Genomic DNA, 19,369 nt, shown 5'->3' on the forward strand with positions numbered 1-19,369 from the left:
TAGCACAAAAGCATGTTCAATTTCAATCAGGATTAAATTTCATGCGAATTAATCAGAGCAGGGTCTTTTTAAATAGAAGGCTTCTCTGGTTGGTTCTTGTGGTATTTAGTCCAGATTATGAATTAACAGACAGTTCAACTGTCTCTCTCAAGGCCATGGCTGCGTACAAACATAGAGCAACAGAGGAACCAATACAACAGAAGCTGAAGAAATTAGTCACATTTCTATCACCTCACAATGAACATTACATTCACCTACTATATGTTTGGAGAGATCGATTTTAAATTTATTTTGCTATCATCCGGTCACTTTCTGAACCTATTCTTCCAGATGTTCCATGAATACTGCAATGTTTTAAAATAAGGTCGCCAAATTTGGTAACTCAACTACAGCTATTATAATGTTTTTCATTTGCTCACACTTTCTTACGTTTTCAACAGACTATGGAAAAAAATTTCTGATCAGCTGCTACTTGAGGGACCAATAATCCTTTCTCTTGGTAGTTCAAAGAATTTTCCCAGAGTTGAGACCTGTTCCAAAATAATGTTTTTTTTTTGTCACAAGCACAATATATATTCCTGATTTAATTAAAATCGTTGGAGCCATTCTCGAGATCCATCCAACATAGATACATATATCCACAAACACACATATAAACAAATTGCTTTCTTAGTATAATTATTATTGACTTCAATGATTATGATTTCATTCAATGAGAGCTCATTTCACTTAATAATAACAGCTAGCATCAAAAGCAGAAATGTCAAACATGATTGAAATTGAAACAGTAGCGATCATCAACAAAAGACAAAGGGGGTTTGTCTTTTCGGTCTCAAAATTTTATAGTTTTTTCAAAGTTTGGAATTTTTTAATTAATTGTGATTGATTTAATTTAAATTTGAATTGTGTTTCGAATTGTAAATTGAGTGTGTAATAGGAGAATACTAAGTGACACATAATCTACATTTGGACTGTTGTATAAATTAGAATTGGAACCGTTTTGGGTTTATAAGCCTGTGGTACTTTCTGTAAGTTGTGTAATTCTGAATGATTGAATTGAATAAATAAATATTATCTTCATCTGATCTAAAGTAACCAAATTATAGTAAGATTCACATCAATGTGTCAGCATTGTTTGAATGGGGAGCATTGATGCTATTAATGAGGAATACTGACAGTCAACGAACTGTTATACATATTCTCCAATATTTTTATCGAAAGCTACCTTATATTTTCTTTGGTAAAACAATCAATGTTTGGGAATAATTGATTCATGGGAAAAGCGCCTTACTTCTATGCAAGATATTTTCACATTAGGAAAAGCAACAACAGCTATTTGGCCGTTTTAATAAATAACCCCTTTCTCTCGCCCAAGTTAAATTTGGCCGAATTCCCTCATTCTTTACAAACAGATTCCACAACGTTTTTTAAAAAATACACCTTTAAGCAGTTTTCGTGATCTGTCGGATGTACAAACAAAATTAGTCTTGATAGAATAGGATCAATAATTGATAGAAGCAACTCCCGTCATAAAAGATTGTTTTATGAAAAATAAAAATTATCTATACTCCCAGGAATAGCTCTGATTGAAGCAGCAGTGCCCAATCAATTTGTTCTTGATAAATGCATTTTAATTCATTCTTCAACTTGATGCCAAACTAATGAAATAATCTCAACTTAATGCCAACCTGACAAAATTATCAATTGGTCGCCAGTTATCAACTTTTCCGAATAGGTACTCTCTCTAGATTATAGTTCCATAGTAATTTATATGATATGGACATTTCAATTATAATTAAGAGATTGGGAGAAGAAGAATATACATGCTAAAAGATGAACTTTAAACCCTTAAAAACCACCCTTAGAGTTGAAATATCGCCAAAAGATTTCTTGGTGATCACCTAGGACGTATGAGGAAGCTATATTCTGAGTTTTGTTGCAATCCATCCAGTAGTTTTCCAGAAATCGTGATCAGTGAGATAAGAATTTTATAAGAGTATAGATTGTGGATTGTAGTTGACAGAAAGACCACCTGGAGCGCTAGAGAAACAACGCGTGCGCATAAGTATACTCTTCTCTCGAGGGAGAAACAGAAAATTAACAAAAAAACAGTCAAGTTATTGAATATCGATAGTTCGTTATGTAGATGTATCGAAATCGATGATCAAACATCGAAGAAGAAGAAACAAGAAAGTAGCAGCCAAAGCCAAAGCAAGAAAGCCTATAAGCACATTGCCGAAGAAGCGTTCATATTAATTATCCATGAATAATAATAATTAATATGCTAATAATAACTGTATTGACTAACATTGCAAGTTACGGCTAAGTTACCAATTGTATAATTTTTTTAACTTGAACTTGAGACCAGATTGGAGAGTGGTAAGAATTTTTCAACAAACTAACCTATAATGTAGGCCTATGATTGTTACTTCACAATAATCATTGTAATTACCTAATTAGGTACATTAAATAAAGATGTTTTATGCCATCTAGTTTTTAACTAATTCAATTCTATTCTAATTTTTATTTTTGTTCTAATTCTAGTATTTGTTGTTTGAGAATATAATTTTCACTACCTCGTCATCACGTAATTACAAAAACCACTTTAATTAATAGGATGCATTAGGCCTATCTATTATGGGGTAAACTACGAACGCTTCCTTAATGGACCATGCATTCTGAAGATTCGCGAAATAAATTCAGCTCTCCTATTCCGCCCGTATAGTTTTCATCTCATCAGCCCATAAAATATAGGTGTTTTCAGTTATGGTAAGTATCGTATATTTTTATCTTAGCAACCCATGAAATAAGATAGGTGTTTTCAGTTATGGAAAGTTAATGTATATCTTATATATTTCTTCTTTCAATGCTACATTGGGTTAGAAAATTTTAAGGAATGAATTAATTTATTGAGCTACTGAACATTATCCTCTGATATAATTTGCATTAGCGTTTTCACATCAGAGACGGAAGAACAATTTCCATGCAAATTATTTTGAAGATTGAAGGATGTACATTTAGTATTGGGTCTGGTACAACCCGTGTCAGTAATAGAGAAAATGCTACTATCAATGCTCTTAGGGTTTCAAATCACTTATGCCCGTTTGCACAAAAACCTGTTGAATTTTAATCATGATTAAACTCTACGGAAACTAATCAGAGAAGGCTTTTCTGATTGGTTCTTGTCTTCATGCATAGTTTGAATGTACTTCACTATATTGAAAAAACAATCTCATCCAGCTATTGTCTTCTGTTTACGTACAGTTTAAATGGCACAAAAATGTATTACTAATATTTGATTCTTGGTTGTTCAATTCCTCCACTAATATCAGTACTCCATCCACTTACAATTAATTATTCATCTTACTTTCTTACCTTCCCTGTTCTAATCTTCCTTTTATTCCATTCACAAGGTTCTTCATTAAATTTAGTTTAAAAAAAACTGGTGACTTCTTCTCATTAGTTTCCCATTTATTTATAAGTAACACATTATTATTATTTAATTCTGGGACCAAGAACTTTAGAATATTCATAACCTCACACTTCATATTATGAAAATTTTGTTCATTCTATGCTGAAATAATAATATTAAATTTTCTTTTCTTTTTCTTGTTGACTTCAATTTCCCTACTTTTCTTCTTCAGATCGAGAATCGCAGACTCAAGTAAATTCATAGTAAGGCTTTTGTTGGTGGGGGAGTTCCTTGCGGGAAGGTCCCACCTCGCCTGAATATATAATTTAAACAGGGTCTACAGGACAACGATAGTTGCGCAAACCTAGGTTTGCACAAATCTACAGGCTTGCGCAAAACTCTGTATCTCTATATATCTCTGTAGGCCTATATATATCCAAATATATTTATAAAAAATTGTTAATGACTGGTTAAAGGAGATAATGGTCCAAATTTAGCTCTAAATCTTTACATCTTTCATAATTTAAATCCTTAAAACTTAAAATCTTTTCTTATATTAATATCTGGTTTACCCAAGAATCTGATAGATGCATGTACGAGGACTGTCCAACGTTAGCCAATCATCGTGAAGACCAAGACCCTCTTCCACACACAAGCTTTGCCTTTGTGGAGAGTTTTCATGAAGTTTATTTAAAATAATGTTGTATTTTCTGTAACTACGATATAAATATAGCAGTTAGATTTAGTTATTATGATTTATTATATTTATTTAAGTTAAACTGTAAGTTTTATTTATGATTATTTGGTTGCAGAAGATGTAGCATTGTTGTATGATTTGAATTTTCGTACCCTGTTATCATGGATAATAAAAACCAATTTAATTTGATTTGATTCTGTTCACACGACACCAACTTTTAATCTCAATTGAGTCACACCACAGAGGAAATGAGATTTAGTACGGATTCTGTTGTGCAGTGCAGTTTATGTTGAGTTTTTGGAATAATTATTATTTACATTTTACAAAAAATTGCAGCCCCCTGAATTCTACAGCCCTGGGCTGTAGCCCATTCAGCCCATAATTATGTAAATTCAGCCCTGTTCTGACTTGAACGTTTTTGAAGCTGGAAATGTAAACCCATACTCAAGAATAGACACTATTTTGAATTTACTAGAGCATTACAATGATATTGTAAAAGAATAAATTGTAATAAGTATGAATGTAATGTAATAAGTGAAGATGGAGGGAGATAGGATATTGCAACTATTCAATGAATCTGTTGTTAACATCCACAGTAGCGGAAGTCTTCAGAGTAATTTATAGCATTATCAACTAGGAATAAATTATTATTATTATGATAAAAGTTGATTGGTTCTATACTTTTAGCACAGAGAATAGAGTAAGTCCTCCTCATCCTCCTCCTTCTCCTCGTCCTCCTCCACCTCCTACTCATCATTCACCTTCTGCTATACCTCCCCAAACTCATTACAAAATTGCCACATTTCCACTCAATTCCATGAAAGTCGTAAATGATAAGTATCTGTAGCATTCAGTCAATGGGAAATTGAGTCATTTATTTCTGAACACTGTTTGAAAATTTTGTTTTTAATTTCAGATGTGGGTGCGCTTTGTTTGGGGCCGGCTTGGCACGTTGTCCTATTGGCCGGGGATGATTGTTCAGGACGAGAATGGATATTTCCTAAGACAAAAAGCTTACTCATAAAAACTATGTAATTGAACAATACTCTGAATAGTCAGCTATTGCATTTCTTGTTTTGTTTATTTATTAATTTATTCATAATTATTCAATTTATTAATCTTATAAATAACAATATTGTTACTGTCCTTATGAATTTTCATCTAGTCATTTATATATATTTCATATTTTAAAATTACATCATTTGAAATGTACCAACAGGTTTGTTTGAGGTTCTAACTGTTCCAATTTCAATTCATACAAAATTCCAACTCAATAAATTTTAATAAAACCGATTTCTAGCCATACAACATAGAAAAAATACAGTTGATGTTGCTTTCCATGACGAAACACTATATAATAACTGTTGTAGTTCAGACACTGTGTTACTTGTAAATATTTGAAAAAAAAACACTTACTTTTGTTGGAGTATTGAGGAATGCATTTCACACCTGAAGAGGAGCTTCATTAGCCTGACACCAGGGGCGCTTGCTTTTATTGGTAGGACTGTGTGGCTAAAATGTGGGAAAATATTACATTTGATTTGAAGTTTATTTGATCATTTATTGAATTGGATTTGTTATTTTTGAGGTGTTTAAAAAACAAAATGGCAAATCATCAAATAAACTTCAAAACAAAGTTAAAAAATATAGCATAAGAAGAAGATATCCAATGGTTCGAATCCCAGCCGGGCAAGATCTTTTTCTCAGACCACTCCCGTGTTTCGGATGGACACGTTAAACACCGTCGGTCCCGACTGCCTAAAAAGCAGGCGTTAGGTCATGTCAGAGGCCCTGAAATTGATCAGTTGCGACTTGAAACTCTGACACCAGACCTTAGCCAGCCAGGTCACTCGATATTATTATATTATCCCTTGGTATATACTAGGTCTAGGCTATATACTATGCCTATATAGGTCGCTTATGTTCCAAATTTTACTGTTAAATCTGGCGGACTACTGTCAATTATTACAGATTTGGCCGGGTGAAAGTGTAAGAACGGCACAGTATGAGAGACTATCAGCATCACGTAGCTTTAAAAAAATGAACTACTACGATTGAGTTAACATTAAAATTTGGAGCATAAATGCCCTTTACCATAGGATATCTTCATCTGCTATCCTTTCTCTATGGTCTTATGTATGACCATGACTATCCCTTAAATGGTTTTTTTTCTATTAAAATAGTTGAAAATCGACCATTAGTAGATTGTTATTCATATTCGCTAGTTTTTTTTACAATAAAAAATAAGTTTAATTTTTTTCCTCATGTTTGTTTTCAGTATGCCAGAATTATGTCAAGATACAATTTTATGTCGAGTGGTTGGCAGATAGGAGGCGCTCCTGGTTAAGATTTTCTTATCTGGCGCCTTTCGCCAGACCAGAGAACCCCAAAAGACATTTCATAAGAATTTGTCTTCACTGTAAGTGTAACAACATGTTTCCTAGTAAATATTACAGAAATTACAATTCGGCAGTACTTGATTATTAATATCATTAGATACAATTGAATATTGAATTATCCTATTAATAATATGAGTACGTTAATTAAGTCGCGCAAATACAAATGCGTGTGAATAGTGGGATGTTTATATTACTTGTGTCTACCAAAAGATAGCATCACATAGAAAAAAATCAAAGTAACAACATTCATGTGTGCAGGCTACAATAGGTCTGCAGTTTTGTTTTATTCATTTTGAGTATGATAATGTAAGCATGTGGTTTTGCTAAGAGCAAGGAGTGTTCCTTCTTGAACAGTTTCTACCTGTACATACTCAAATTCAATTCCTCTAGGGGTTATCTTGGTTGTTTGTAAAAGTAGGCTTTATACTCTCAATAAACTGAATATTAACATTACAACAAAGATTACCAATATTAGTTTTAAGGGATACTTTATAAACAAAATGACAAGAGTAAAAACATATTTTTGCATGTATTAATGAACAATATCGGGGCACCGAGCTTCACTCGTTATTTTTATTTATTGATAAAAAGAACCAAAGACCTTAAAGAGATATAGACCCACAATGCTTATACCTTCCCAATGATAGCTCTTACTTGAAATTGAAGGCGGCCATTGGGGTATTTTAGCACGAGATATTATATCTATATATTTGTAGTATTATAGATTAAAAAGGCATTGGTATGTAATAATCTTATAGGTTGCCCCCTCAATGGCCAATTTTAATTCCAAGTACGACATGTGCATACACATGCCTTTTGAAAGAACACAATTTTCTTTAATTGATCGTGTTTATATTTTACAGCTGGCTTTACGTCAGCTTATGAATTTCGGGGATGAGAAATTTTGATTTTTCACAGACGCACTTTTTTATCATCCACAGACGACGAAAGTCTCAACAGTTTTTCCAAGGATGAATTATCCTTTTAATGACGTTCAGCGAGTTTTCCCAGGGATGAGACCTAGTGCTATCGAATTTTTATATCAAAAACCTAATATGTTACAAATTTCGTGAAATCGTTAGAGCCGTTTTCGAGATCCGTTGGACATAAATAAATATAAATAACCAAATATAAAAATATTTGAAAATATAATATTAAATCTAATGATTTGTCTAATGATATTTTTTAAATCAACTTGAGCCTTTAAAGGAAACCTACTCAGCTTTATGTTTCTCATATTATTTTTACATTCCTTACCTTATTACCATAGGTAAGGAAAGTAGCCTATTGCTTTCCGAAAAAATTAAGGTACCCAAATTTTTAAATTTCTATACGTTTCAAGGTCCCCTGAGTCCAAAAAATTGTTTTTAGGGTATTGGTCTGTATGTGTGTGTCTGTGTGTATGAGTGTATGTATGTCTGTATACACGATATCTCATCTCCCAATTAACGGAATGACTTGGAATTTGGAACTCAAGGTCCTTACAATATAAAGATCCGACACGAACAATTTCGATCAAATGCAATTCAAGATGGCGGCTAAAATGGCGAAAACGTTGTCAAAAACAGGGTTTTTTGCGATTTTCTCGAAAACTGCTCCAACGATTTTGATCAAATTTATATCTAAAATAGTCATTGATAAGCTCTATCAACTGCCACAAGTCCCAAATCTGTAAAAGTATCAGGAGCTCCGCCCCATCTATGCAAAGCTTGGTTTTAGATTCCCAATTATCAGGCTTTAGATACAATTTAAACAAAAAATTTCAAGTGGAAAAGATTGAGCATGAAAATCTGTACAATTAATGTTCAGTAACATTTTTACCTTAAATTGAAAATAAGCTCAAAATTCGAGAAAATGTGATTATTCAATTGCAACTGTTGGCTACTGTTGATTCTATTAAATCATTCACTACGAAGAGATAGCAGACCTCGTGTGTCTCCAGCGTTATTGTCCTGTCACCAGCTGGCTCAGATCTTTGAATAAGTAGACTTGAGATGCGCGTGAACAATAGCGTCTGGTGATCAATTTTCATAACGGCAAGGAAAGTTGCGTGAGTGCGCCTCACCAGATTTTTTTGTTTATTACGCAGTCACTATAACCTCATATCATAAATTTATCCAATTTGTCATTCATTCGTGTCTGTGATTATATGATCATGATGATGATGATGATGATGATGATGATGATGATGATAATAATGATGATGACTTATTTCCATTCAATTGACTACCGATCAAATTCAATTTGAATATCATATGAAGCTATTAATTCCAATAATTAAATTATCGTTATGCTAGTTCATCAATTTCAAATCTATTATGGTAAACATTATTAGATTACACAATTTGTAATAACATTTTCTAAATTTCTAAATTCAATTTAGAATTGATTGATCATGTTTGATGGACAGGCAGGGAGACTGCAAACCTCACTCGATGATTGTTTAAATGATAGATCTCATTTTTATCAATTCATGAATATATAATTATTTTCTATTTGTTCAATGTAGGTAATAGAATTATTTTTTAGCGAATTTCAGCCCAATTTATAGAAATAGAACATATTATTGAAGTGCCTTACACTTTTCCTAGCCCAATGTATAAATGGTGTATTGATGGTCTAATAATAGTAATAAATTAATAAAAAGGGAATGTTATACCCCAAAATTTCCAATACATAGGCTCTTTTGTTGCACAAAAGCCTTTCAAATTTTAATGATGATTCCGCGAGAACCAATCAGAGAAGATATTTCTGAAGAGAAGGCTTTTCTGACTGGTTCTCATGGAATTTAATCGGGATTAAAAACTATCAGATTTTTGTGCAACCGGGTGATAATCCTCTGAAAAACAAAAACCTTAAATAATCAAACTAGAATTTCAAATAATATAATATCTATTTTTCACATTATGGCACCCTATATTTCATGAAGTAAATAATTATAATTATGTATATCATTTCCTACCTCCAATTCAAAGCAATTTTAACAAAATACTGAAAATGCATCAACAGCATATTAAACACATCTGTTTATCGTTGTTTTACAATAAATAATACTTGACTGAATAAATAAATACATTCAATTAAAATCTAAAATAAAATTAAACTGAAAAAAATTAGCATCTGCCTAAAAGTTGAAGTAGATTATTGCTTACAATAATAAAAAATAATTTACTTCATGTATATTTCTGTAAATTAGTCCAGATATTTAGCATTGGCCTACCCCATAAATCAATAGAATAAAAATAGCACTCTACCTTCAGATAATTGCAGTTTCAAGTCTGCAAACTCCAAGACAGATAATAGCAATGTTTTTAGTAGAAAATGTTGGCTCTGGTTCAATCTTGACTTCCACCGTGCACACTGACTGACTCTGGCCACGACTTGACCTTGACTTGACCTCAATTCCCCCTCAATTGAGCATACAATTTCTATTTATTATCAAGTTCAAATGAAATTTGTCATTTTAAATAGTTAAATTAATGCCATGTCGTCAAAAAACGTTCTTCTTCTTCTTCTCTTCTTCTCTTCTTCTTCTTCTTCTTCTTCTTCTTCTTCTTCTTCTTCTTCTTCTCCTCCTCCTCCTCCTCCTCCTCGTCAATAATAATCAAGAGTACAGCTTATCAAGTGAAGAGTGAATAACTATATTCATAACATTAACAGGGACGATGCGTGACTTTTTGGCTCAGTCATCTCCAGGAACAATTCAGTTAAAAGTTTGATTGAAAGCTGCACCCCCCCCCCTACTTAAAATATAAAAATTTTTCATTTTTAGAAGTCATCCTTCTCTCTCAAAAATTCCTTCCGTATCGACACTCACTATTCACACATGTGTATTGCTTTTATCTGTCGAGTCCAGTCTAGATCCAGTGTTGCAAACTAACACCCTAACTATCAAACTAAATAATATAATTATAAATAATTATAAGGTCCAGTTCCTGAGCTCGGGGATCGGGATTTAGCTAAGTTCGTAAGTTCTAGACTTTTAAACTCAGAAATTTGGCTTTCCCAGTCACTGCGTCTACACCCTGGATACGTCTACGCCACGTTTCGGAAAGCCAATTTTCAGAGTTGAAAAGTCTAGAACAGGGGTTCCCACTGGTGGTCCGCGGACCCCCAGGGGTCCTGGGGGCATGTTGTGGGGGTCTGCCACATATAAACTGAGAATCTAGGGAAAGTACGGTATAATTTGAATTGAATAGAGATGAGGTTCGTATTTTTCTCATCGATACTAAGTACGCAGATTTGTTCAGACTTCTCCTGGCTCTGCTCAGTTGCTTATCTAGCTGATGTTTTTGAACTTTTAAATGGGCTGAATCAAAGTCTGCAGGGAAAAATTTTGGCCTTTTAATGTGGAAGATAAAATTTGTGCTATGAAGAAAAAATGCCGAATGTGGGCAACGCGGGTAGAAAACAAATCATTCACGAATTTCTCTACTTTGAAGCAATTCGTGGAGGCTTCTGAGGAAAATTTACCTGATCAAATAAAAAGCAGAACATTCACGCAGCTTAGCAATCAGTTTTAGGGCATCTTTTCCTGAAACTGACCCAGATTATAATTGAGTTGAAAATCCCTTCTGCTGTTAAGATATATGTGAGATTCGTGGGCTCACGGAAAAAGAACAAGATCAACTTGTGGATTTATCCTGCTTTAGTGAAATTAAAAACCAATTTGATAGTAACTCGATTTTGGTAGACTTTTGGGCAACAGCACTAAAGAACTATAAAGAGCTTGGAGAAAAGGCAGTGATGTTAATACTTCCCTTTGCAATGACTTACCGTTGTGAACAAGCATTTTCATCAATGTGTTTGTGAAAAACAAGTTTGTTAGAAATCGACTCGACATGCGGTCAGATTTTAGAGTGAATGTGTCAAGTATGGAGAGCCTGATCTCTCAGGAATCATCAACTTGAAGAAAAAATTCAACTCATCTCATTGAACAAAAAGTGATAATTATTAGGAACAGTGGACCTAGTCTTCATTTCCGCAACTTATTTGAGCTGAGGTACCTTACAAGGATCGTATTCTCCATATCAAAACCAAGTTAGTAGTGGGACAATTTCCGTAATGATTTTACAATAACAATAACTTTACATTAATAATAACACGAAAATTATTATGTTAAATGCACACAAAAGATTGTAAATCTGAAGTTTTTAATATTATTCTAACGTACCGTAATTTAAATAATGATAATAAATGATTAAAAAACTACCAACATTTTCCTTGAAATGTCTTCTTCTCGTTATCGAATTGAGTTATGAATTTACAACAGAGTCTGAAGCAATCGAAAATAATATTGAACTGGCTCTTTCTGAATGCACTATGAAGTTTAAATATTCTGACAACCTATTTAAAAGATGATAGATACAAGGCATATAATATATATTTTTTCAATGTTATTCCATCAGATTAGCTGCTATACTTATTACTATTAAAAGTGTTGGGTGGGGGGGGGGGCTGGCGGTAGATGAAAATATTTTTATAACTGTGCATTTGAGAAGTAGTGGGGGTCCGCATAAATATAATAAATGGATGAGGGGTCCTTGGGAAAATTTTGCTGGGAACCCCTGGTCTAGAACTTATCTAAACGCCAAGCTCGGAAACTAATCCTTAATAATTGAAATAAATTTAAAAAATGGGAATGAAATTACAATAATTATCAATGTATTAACAAATTACAGACAAAATAATCATTGTATGGTTTGCAACACTGGCAGGGAACAGTGGACTCGCAGAAAATAGCGATGTCTTTGACCGTTTACTCCACTATCATTTATGGTGAGAGAGAGAGAGAGAGAGAGAGAGAGAGAGAGAGAGAGAGAGAGTGAGTGACGTTGCAGAAGAGTGTTGGTAACGAATGCTAAATAACAATTTAGATATTACAATATACAATTGCTAGTAATATCTATAAGTAAATAACAGCTGATAGTTGCAGTGATAGTAGTTTTAATTTTTCTGCTCAAAATTTTCAAGTTTATTTCAATATTATTGAAACTTTCGGATTGTTTAGTGTTATTTCCGGCTCTTATCAACCCTTCGAAATTCAAAATTCATCAGTCATTATCTCGAATACGTATTCTCTGAGTGTTAATCTTTGGTGAAAACAGAAATTTTAAACTTAACCTCACTTTGGACTATTTATGTGCCAAAATCAAGGAATTGAAGAAGTTTTGGGCAATTGCCTGTTTCTCTTTCCAAATATCGTGTTTTTAATAAATAAATAAATAGCATTAGTGGAATCGCAAGTTTTTGAGAATCACATTGAATGGATGGAACTGATAATGCAGTAGTCTACTTTATTCAAACTTAGCGTGCTCGCAAAAAAAACGATTAACTTTTGGTTTCTTCGCCTTTTTTGGCATTTCTTTTAAATATTTTCAATTTAATAATATACACATTACATATCAATTTATGTCTGTACATTACTGTGGAGTAAATAACAAATAATTATTATTATCAATTAAGAAATCTTTCAATTCAAGTATTTTTGAGAATTGACCTCGCAAATGTTTGATTCGAGGGTGCTGAATCCGAATCTGAAATCGCGAATTCTCTATCTTCATTTCTAAGTGATTCAGATTTTGATGGATAGGATGAGTCCTAATCGTTTCCTAGAAAAAACGCTACTATCTGGCTGAGAATGATCGAAAACCCAAGCACGAACCCTCAAACCTCAGAAATTTGCAACGATCTTTGGTCTACTCGATGCAATCCAATATCACTGTCGTGTAGACACGGCATTATGGGTAATTACCCTTCGAATTTTCTTCTCTGTCCAATTTACTCTCTTCTCCGTCGCACAGAAACAACTTACTCAATACTGAGATGCTTGCCTTACTAATGATTGCCTTACCTAGAATTAAATAACCGATGTTTCAATTGCATCATTAAGCCTAACTTATCAATTTCTCTCCTATAAACTTCAATTTTAAAATTTGAATTTGTCATTCAAAACAAAACTTCAACTCCCGCACCGTTCTGGACATAAATCTTAACAAAATAAGTCCCGGATTCATAAAAACGTCGAAATAAACAGAGCCAGTAATTACACCGTCCTTCCACAGAAAGACATGCTAGCCAATCTTACGTTTCAGGAAATATGTAATCTTTGACTCATTCAATCTCGAAATCACATTATTTGACAATTTTATTGTAATTTTCCTGGAAATAGGACACTAGAGTCTAAAAAGATTAACATTGAGGTAACTATGATTGTAGTGTGTGTGTAACTGACCGAGCGAAGTGAGGTCTAAGATTCAAGTCGACGGTTTGGCATTTCTCTTAATGTTAAATGTTTGAATGTTTAAATTTATGTTGCGCATTTACGGCGAAACGCGGTAATAGATTTCCATGAAATTTGACAGGTATGTTCCTTTTTATAATTGCGCGTCGACGTATATACAAGGTTTTTGGAAGGAAAAAGGAGCCTCCTTCATACGCCAATATTAGAGTAAAAATCTGGTGTGGCGCACTCACACAATTTTCCATGCCGTTATCTAAAATGATCACCTAACGCTAGTGTTCCCGCGCATCTCAAGTGTACTATTCAAAGATATGAGCCAGCTGGTGACAGGACAAAACGCTGGATACACACGAGATCTGCTATCTTTTCATTGTGAATGATTCAATAGAATCAACAGTTGCCAACAATAATCACATAGTTGCAATTGAATAATCACATTTTCTCGAATTTCAAGCTTATTTTCAATTTTAGGTGAAAATGTTACTGGACATTAATTGAAGAGATTTTCATGCTCAATTTTTTCCTCTCAAAATTTTTCGTTTAAATTATATCAGACCTAATAATTGGAAATCTAAAATCAAACTTTGCATAGATGGGGTGGAGCTCCTGAAATTTTTACAGATATGGGACTTGTGGCTGTTGATATAGCTTATCAATCTTTGGAGCCATTTTCGAGAAAATCCCGAAAAACCCTGTTTTTGACAACATTTTAGCCGCCATCTTGAATTGCATTTGATCAAAATTGTTCATGTCGGATCCTTGTAGTGTAAGGACCTTAAGTTCCAAATTTCAAGTCATTCCGCTAATTGGGATATGAGATATCGTGTACACAGACGCACATACACTCATAAGCTGCGTACACATATACGCTCTTCCAACCCGCACCGAGCACGCTCCTCCCTCGTACCGCCTCGTTCCTCCATCGAACTACAGTCGCGCCGCCCACGCACCCATCATGAACGTTACGGAAGATGTTAGATCTTCTCGCGTTCCCCGGTCGAACCATTGTTGCTCCCCGGTCGATCATCAATCGCTCTGCTGGAGTGACGTTCGGTTGCGGAGCAGAGCGAAAGTCTGTACGCACCTTTACACACACACACACACACACACACACACACACACACACACACAGACCAATACCCAAAAACCACTTTTTCGGACTTAGGGGACCTTGAAACGTATAGAAATTTAGAAAATAGGGTACCTTAATTTTTATAATAGGGCAAGGAAAGTAAAAATCAGACTATAGAATTATTCATCATAATCAGCTGACAAGTGCTACTCAGATGTGTGGAGAAGCCAGTCTATTGCTGTATTTTCATAACTATAGTTTCAATCAGGTACTTGTGGATGAGAATACTGCGTGAGGTCTATTGTTCACAGAACTACTAGTTGTAAAATTGTGTGTGTGTGTGTGTTGGTGCTTAATATGTTGTGTATTAATATGTGAATACTACTCCAATCAAGACAATCACTTAAAATTCAAACTTCGGAATAGTAAAGATCTCTGACCCTAACGATTTCAATAAAGTGCTATTCAAGAAATGACTGAAGTGATTAGTGTCTATTTCACAAGAGAGGGCAATCTCAAACTGAGCACCCAGAGTTCACAGAGGATGCAGTCAGAGAAAGCTGCTCTGAACAGTGCTTCACTTGTAATAGTCATTTAATGATGTCTTGTAACAATCAATTATTAATGTAAAAAATGTGTATACTTTTTGACAAATTAATACAATGTAACTTGTCGCGTCGACAAGAAGAACAGCAGAATGTCGAGAGGGATGTAAGGATGAGGCTGTGAAGGCTAAGGCTCTACATGGGCTATAGTGCCAATAATGATGATGATGAACTTGTCGCGTCCATTAGAATAACACGAGTGGTCACGTGTTGTTCTTTCTACAAACGTCAGTTATTTTGATGAAATATTTAATCTATATTTGAACATGAAAAGTGGTATTTTTCATGACAATTCACAACGCAATTTGCATCATAAGTTGTAAATAATACCAGTGTACCCTTTTAAAAACGTTTTAATATAGCCCCTTGAGACCTATCCACGCAATTACCTTTTATTTGTAATTTGACCACTTATTTCCTTTCTCAGATGGGAACTGCTAATACCAAGGCCGATGCAACGAAAAAATGAAAAGTAAGAATAGAAAAATGTTATTTTGTTCATAATAATAATAATGCTAATAATAAGTTATTAATTTTGTCTGTGTTGAACTGACCGACTATCAGGTCGGGTAAAAGTGATCCAGACACCAATAGAGGAGACCTTATTATTTCCTCAATTTTTTTTTCCAATATAATTCCTAATTTTCTGTAATTAAATATTTAAATAGCCTCATCATTGATAAAATACGTGGATTCGCTTATGAATGTCAGTAAAATAGTATTGTTTCCCAGCCTTAATATTCTGATATTTTGTAAGAAATTATGAGTGAGAAAAACTTGCTTAGCCGCTATTTATATTTTTTTATGAATTCTTATTCAAGAAAATTAGTTCTAGTGAATGGTTCATTGCATCATTTTTAAAACTTCTTATATTTCTTCCTAAATTCTTGAAAAATCATTTCATATGACAGTAGTAATGGAGGATTATCGATTTCTATTTGTTTTCAGAATTTGTTATCGAGGCACTTACATTTGAGATGGAGCTATTATTGCAAATGGCCGCCATGGAAAAATCATTCAGCATTGGTTGGTGAAAGCGGACTTCAAATTGAGTGAGTTGGGCGGGCACAGAGCAAGACAATATTATTGTGTTATCTAGTGTTGAAAAAGCAGTGTTGTGGAACAGGGTGACTGTAATAGAATATTTAGAAGAGATCTGCATTCAAAAAACTCGCAAATTTTAACACATACGGTTTCTGTGTTTCATAAAACTGTGGATAGGTTAAAATGATGTTCCTCCAATAATCAGGTATCCCCTGAGACATCCTATAATAAATAAGCAATATCAATTATTATTGGGTGCAAATGTGCAGTTTTTTGAGTGCAGTCAATCGTTATCAAGCGATCAATAATATAATTGAGGGTGGAAATTGCTATTATTAATAAAATAATGAAAAATCCATGCCATGATATAAATATGTATAATTTGTCTTTGATATATGTAAACATATGTTATATATTGTTCAAAAAATGTAAAAAACCGTCATTGCAAATGGCTATTAACATGGAAATTGAAAGAGACTAGACATCTGCGAAAAGATTTCTTTTGCAGATTAAAACATTATTTTCCAGTATTATCTGCAGTCAAGCAAAACAAATTATCAATGACCTATTGTCATTGCAATTCCCACATAAATAACAAAATAATTTTAGGAATGTTTCATTGAATTGAAAATTATTATATTCTTGCCAGTCAAGTTAGAATAATTCGAATAATTGAGGATGAGCTCTTTCATTTTAAATCAAAAACTAGAAAAAATATTATCCATTATATAATACAGGGTGTTTGAAAAGGTGTAAATTAATGAAAAACTACATCGACAAGTACATACAATGGAAGAGAGAACCAGAGAACCTTGTCATAGGTTAACTCTTTGAAGCCCAAGACTTGAACCGCTATTAAGGTTGCATATGCACATGTGACTTGAAAAAATAAATGTTGTTTTTTATGTTAATGAGTTGTTATGAGTCTAAAAAAGACTAACCACCATGCATGAGCAACAATTAAAAAGGTGGTTACCTACGCTAGCCACCAAACTAAAAATAAATGTTGTTTTTTATGTTAATGAGTTGTTATGAGTCTAAAAAAGACTAACCACCATGCATGAGCAACAATTAAAAAGGTGGTTACCTACGCTAGCCACCAAACTTCAAAGAGTTAATAAGTATAAAAGATTAAATACTTGTGTATATTAGGTATCGCTTACTCTTGTATAGAATAGGTATATGAATAGAATAGAATACTCTTGTATACTATAGGTATCGCTTACTCTTGTATAGAATTGCACTTTAAATACAGTAGAACCCGGTTACAACGCGGTTGAAGGGACCATCGGTTTCTGAGCGTTATAGCCGGAGTAGCGCTATAACAAGAGTTGCCATTTATCAACAGTGGAAATTGATTCTAAGACTTGAATTGATTGTTTTGTCAAAACTGCTAAGATGATTTAATTTTTTCATTGAAATTCCAAATGCCACGAACTGTAGAGCCTGCTAAATCAAATTTTCGACACACATCAATTTGTTTCCGACCATTTTCCAAACACTCAATCACTTCAAGTTTCAGTTCAAATGTTAATGATTTATGCTTTGCTATAATGTAGATGATCACAGTACAAAACTAACAACAGTAGGAAAATAAACGGTACGAGAATACCATGTTGCGCACAATTACTGTCAATCTACTAACAATGTCCAGTTCACAAAACATAACTGTCTTCCCAGTTGGGGAACAGAGAGGGAAAGAGTAGGGGTGATTGACACCATAAAACTGGTTATAATGGGAAATTCCAATAGGTGAGAGAGGCTCTAAGCTATTCCAAAAATAACACTTCTGTTCAGTCACTGGTGATTTGTTTAATAATAGTCTATTTTGTTAAATTTCATTAAGTACATTATTAATTTGTAATTGCACATCATGAAAGTTACAAGATCTTATTGGCACTTCGAACCCTATTTGTATAAACCTATTGTTGTCTTTGTGGGGAATATTCACTATGTATATATTTATATATAACTCCGAGCACAACAAGAACTTTGATCAATGCTTCAAAGTCAAAGTCCTGTACCCTTTTTCTCTCCATCCGTCTGCACCGTGTAATCTGTGCTCTCTACTACTACAATTGACTCTCTGTGGTCGTAACCGTTGGATTTCAAACTGTACCAGGGATTGCAGGGATTAAAATAATAAGTCAAGTAAAAAAGTATATTTTCTCGAATATGAATGTAGCATTTAGTAGTAGACTAGATTTTGAGAATTCCCAAACAAGGAAATAGATATCTGCACATAAAATGACTGCCATCTTTCTTGGATCCCAGTTGATAGGCTTTTATGTAAGAGCGAATTCTTCTGTTGGCTCTCACTGAAAATAGGCTCTGCAACACCCTGTAAATCAATCAAGTTATTTGTATTTATTATTAAAATTGAAATATTACTTTCTGATTAGTTGTGAAGGTGTGATAGGCAGTTAACAACCGACTTTTAATAAATCTGTGATTTGAAAATATCTAGTATTTCTATTTAGTTAGAAAACATTAAGTAAGAATCACACATTTTTGACTTGTTGATTTTGAATAAAATGCACATTTGAAATAATTTTCAATTTTGTTATAATTAGAAAGGAACGGACGAAATGTTTGGTAAGATAATGGAATATGTATGTATCTTTATGTAAATAAATATGATAATTGACAATTTTCAGTACTTAATCATGCATATAAATTCCTATATTCTATGATCCAAATTGTAATAACATTTTAGTAGGTATTCATAGTCTAATACTGTGCATTTTTACTGCAGGCTGGGTTTTGATACAACACAATAATCAATCAGACTAAGGCCGGCCGCAAATTACACCCAAACTAATCCACGAAAAGCATCCCACGCCGTGGGATGTTTTGTAAACAATATTACTATAGAATTATTCTTAATCAATCAGCTG

At 33.5% G+C, this 19,369-nt stretch overlaps 1 long non-coding RNA gene across 1 annotated transcript; it reads left to right on the forward strand.

The window, feature by feature from the left end:
• The first annotated feature begins 2,162 nt into the window (after positions 1-2,162).
• Positions 2,163-18,311, forward strand: LOC111044816. Its single transcript, XR_005571993.1, has 6 exons — positions 2,163-2,379; positions 5,026-5,140; positions 6,388-6,528; positions 15,856-15,900; positions 16,377-17,440; positions 17,552-18,311. It is a non-coding gene; the product is annotated as an uncharacterized LOC111044816 (long non-coding RNA).
• Positions 18,312-19,369: the final 1,058 nt, after the last annotated feature.

Source organism: Nilaparvata lugens, chromosome 8 (genome assembly GCF_014356525.2).
Source record: "Nilaparvata lugens isolate BPH chromosome 8, ASM1435652v1, whole genome shotgun sequence".
Lineage (NCBI taxonomy): Eukaryota > Metazoa > Arthropoda > Insecta > Hemiptera > Delphacidae > Nilaparvata > Nilaparvata lugens.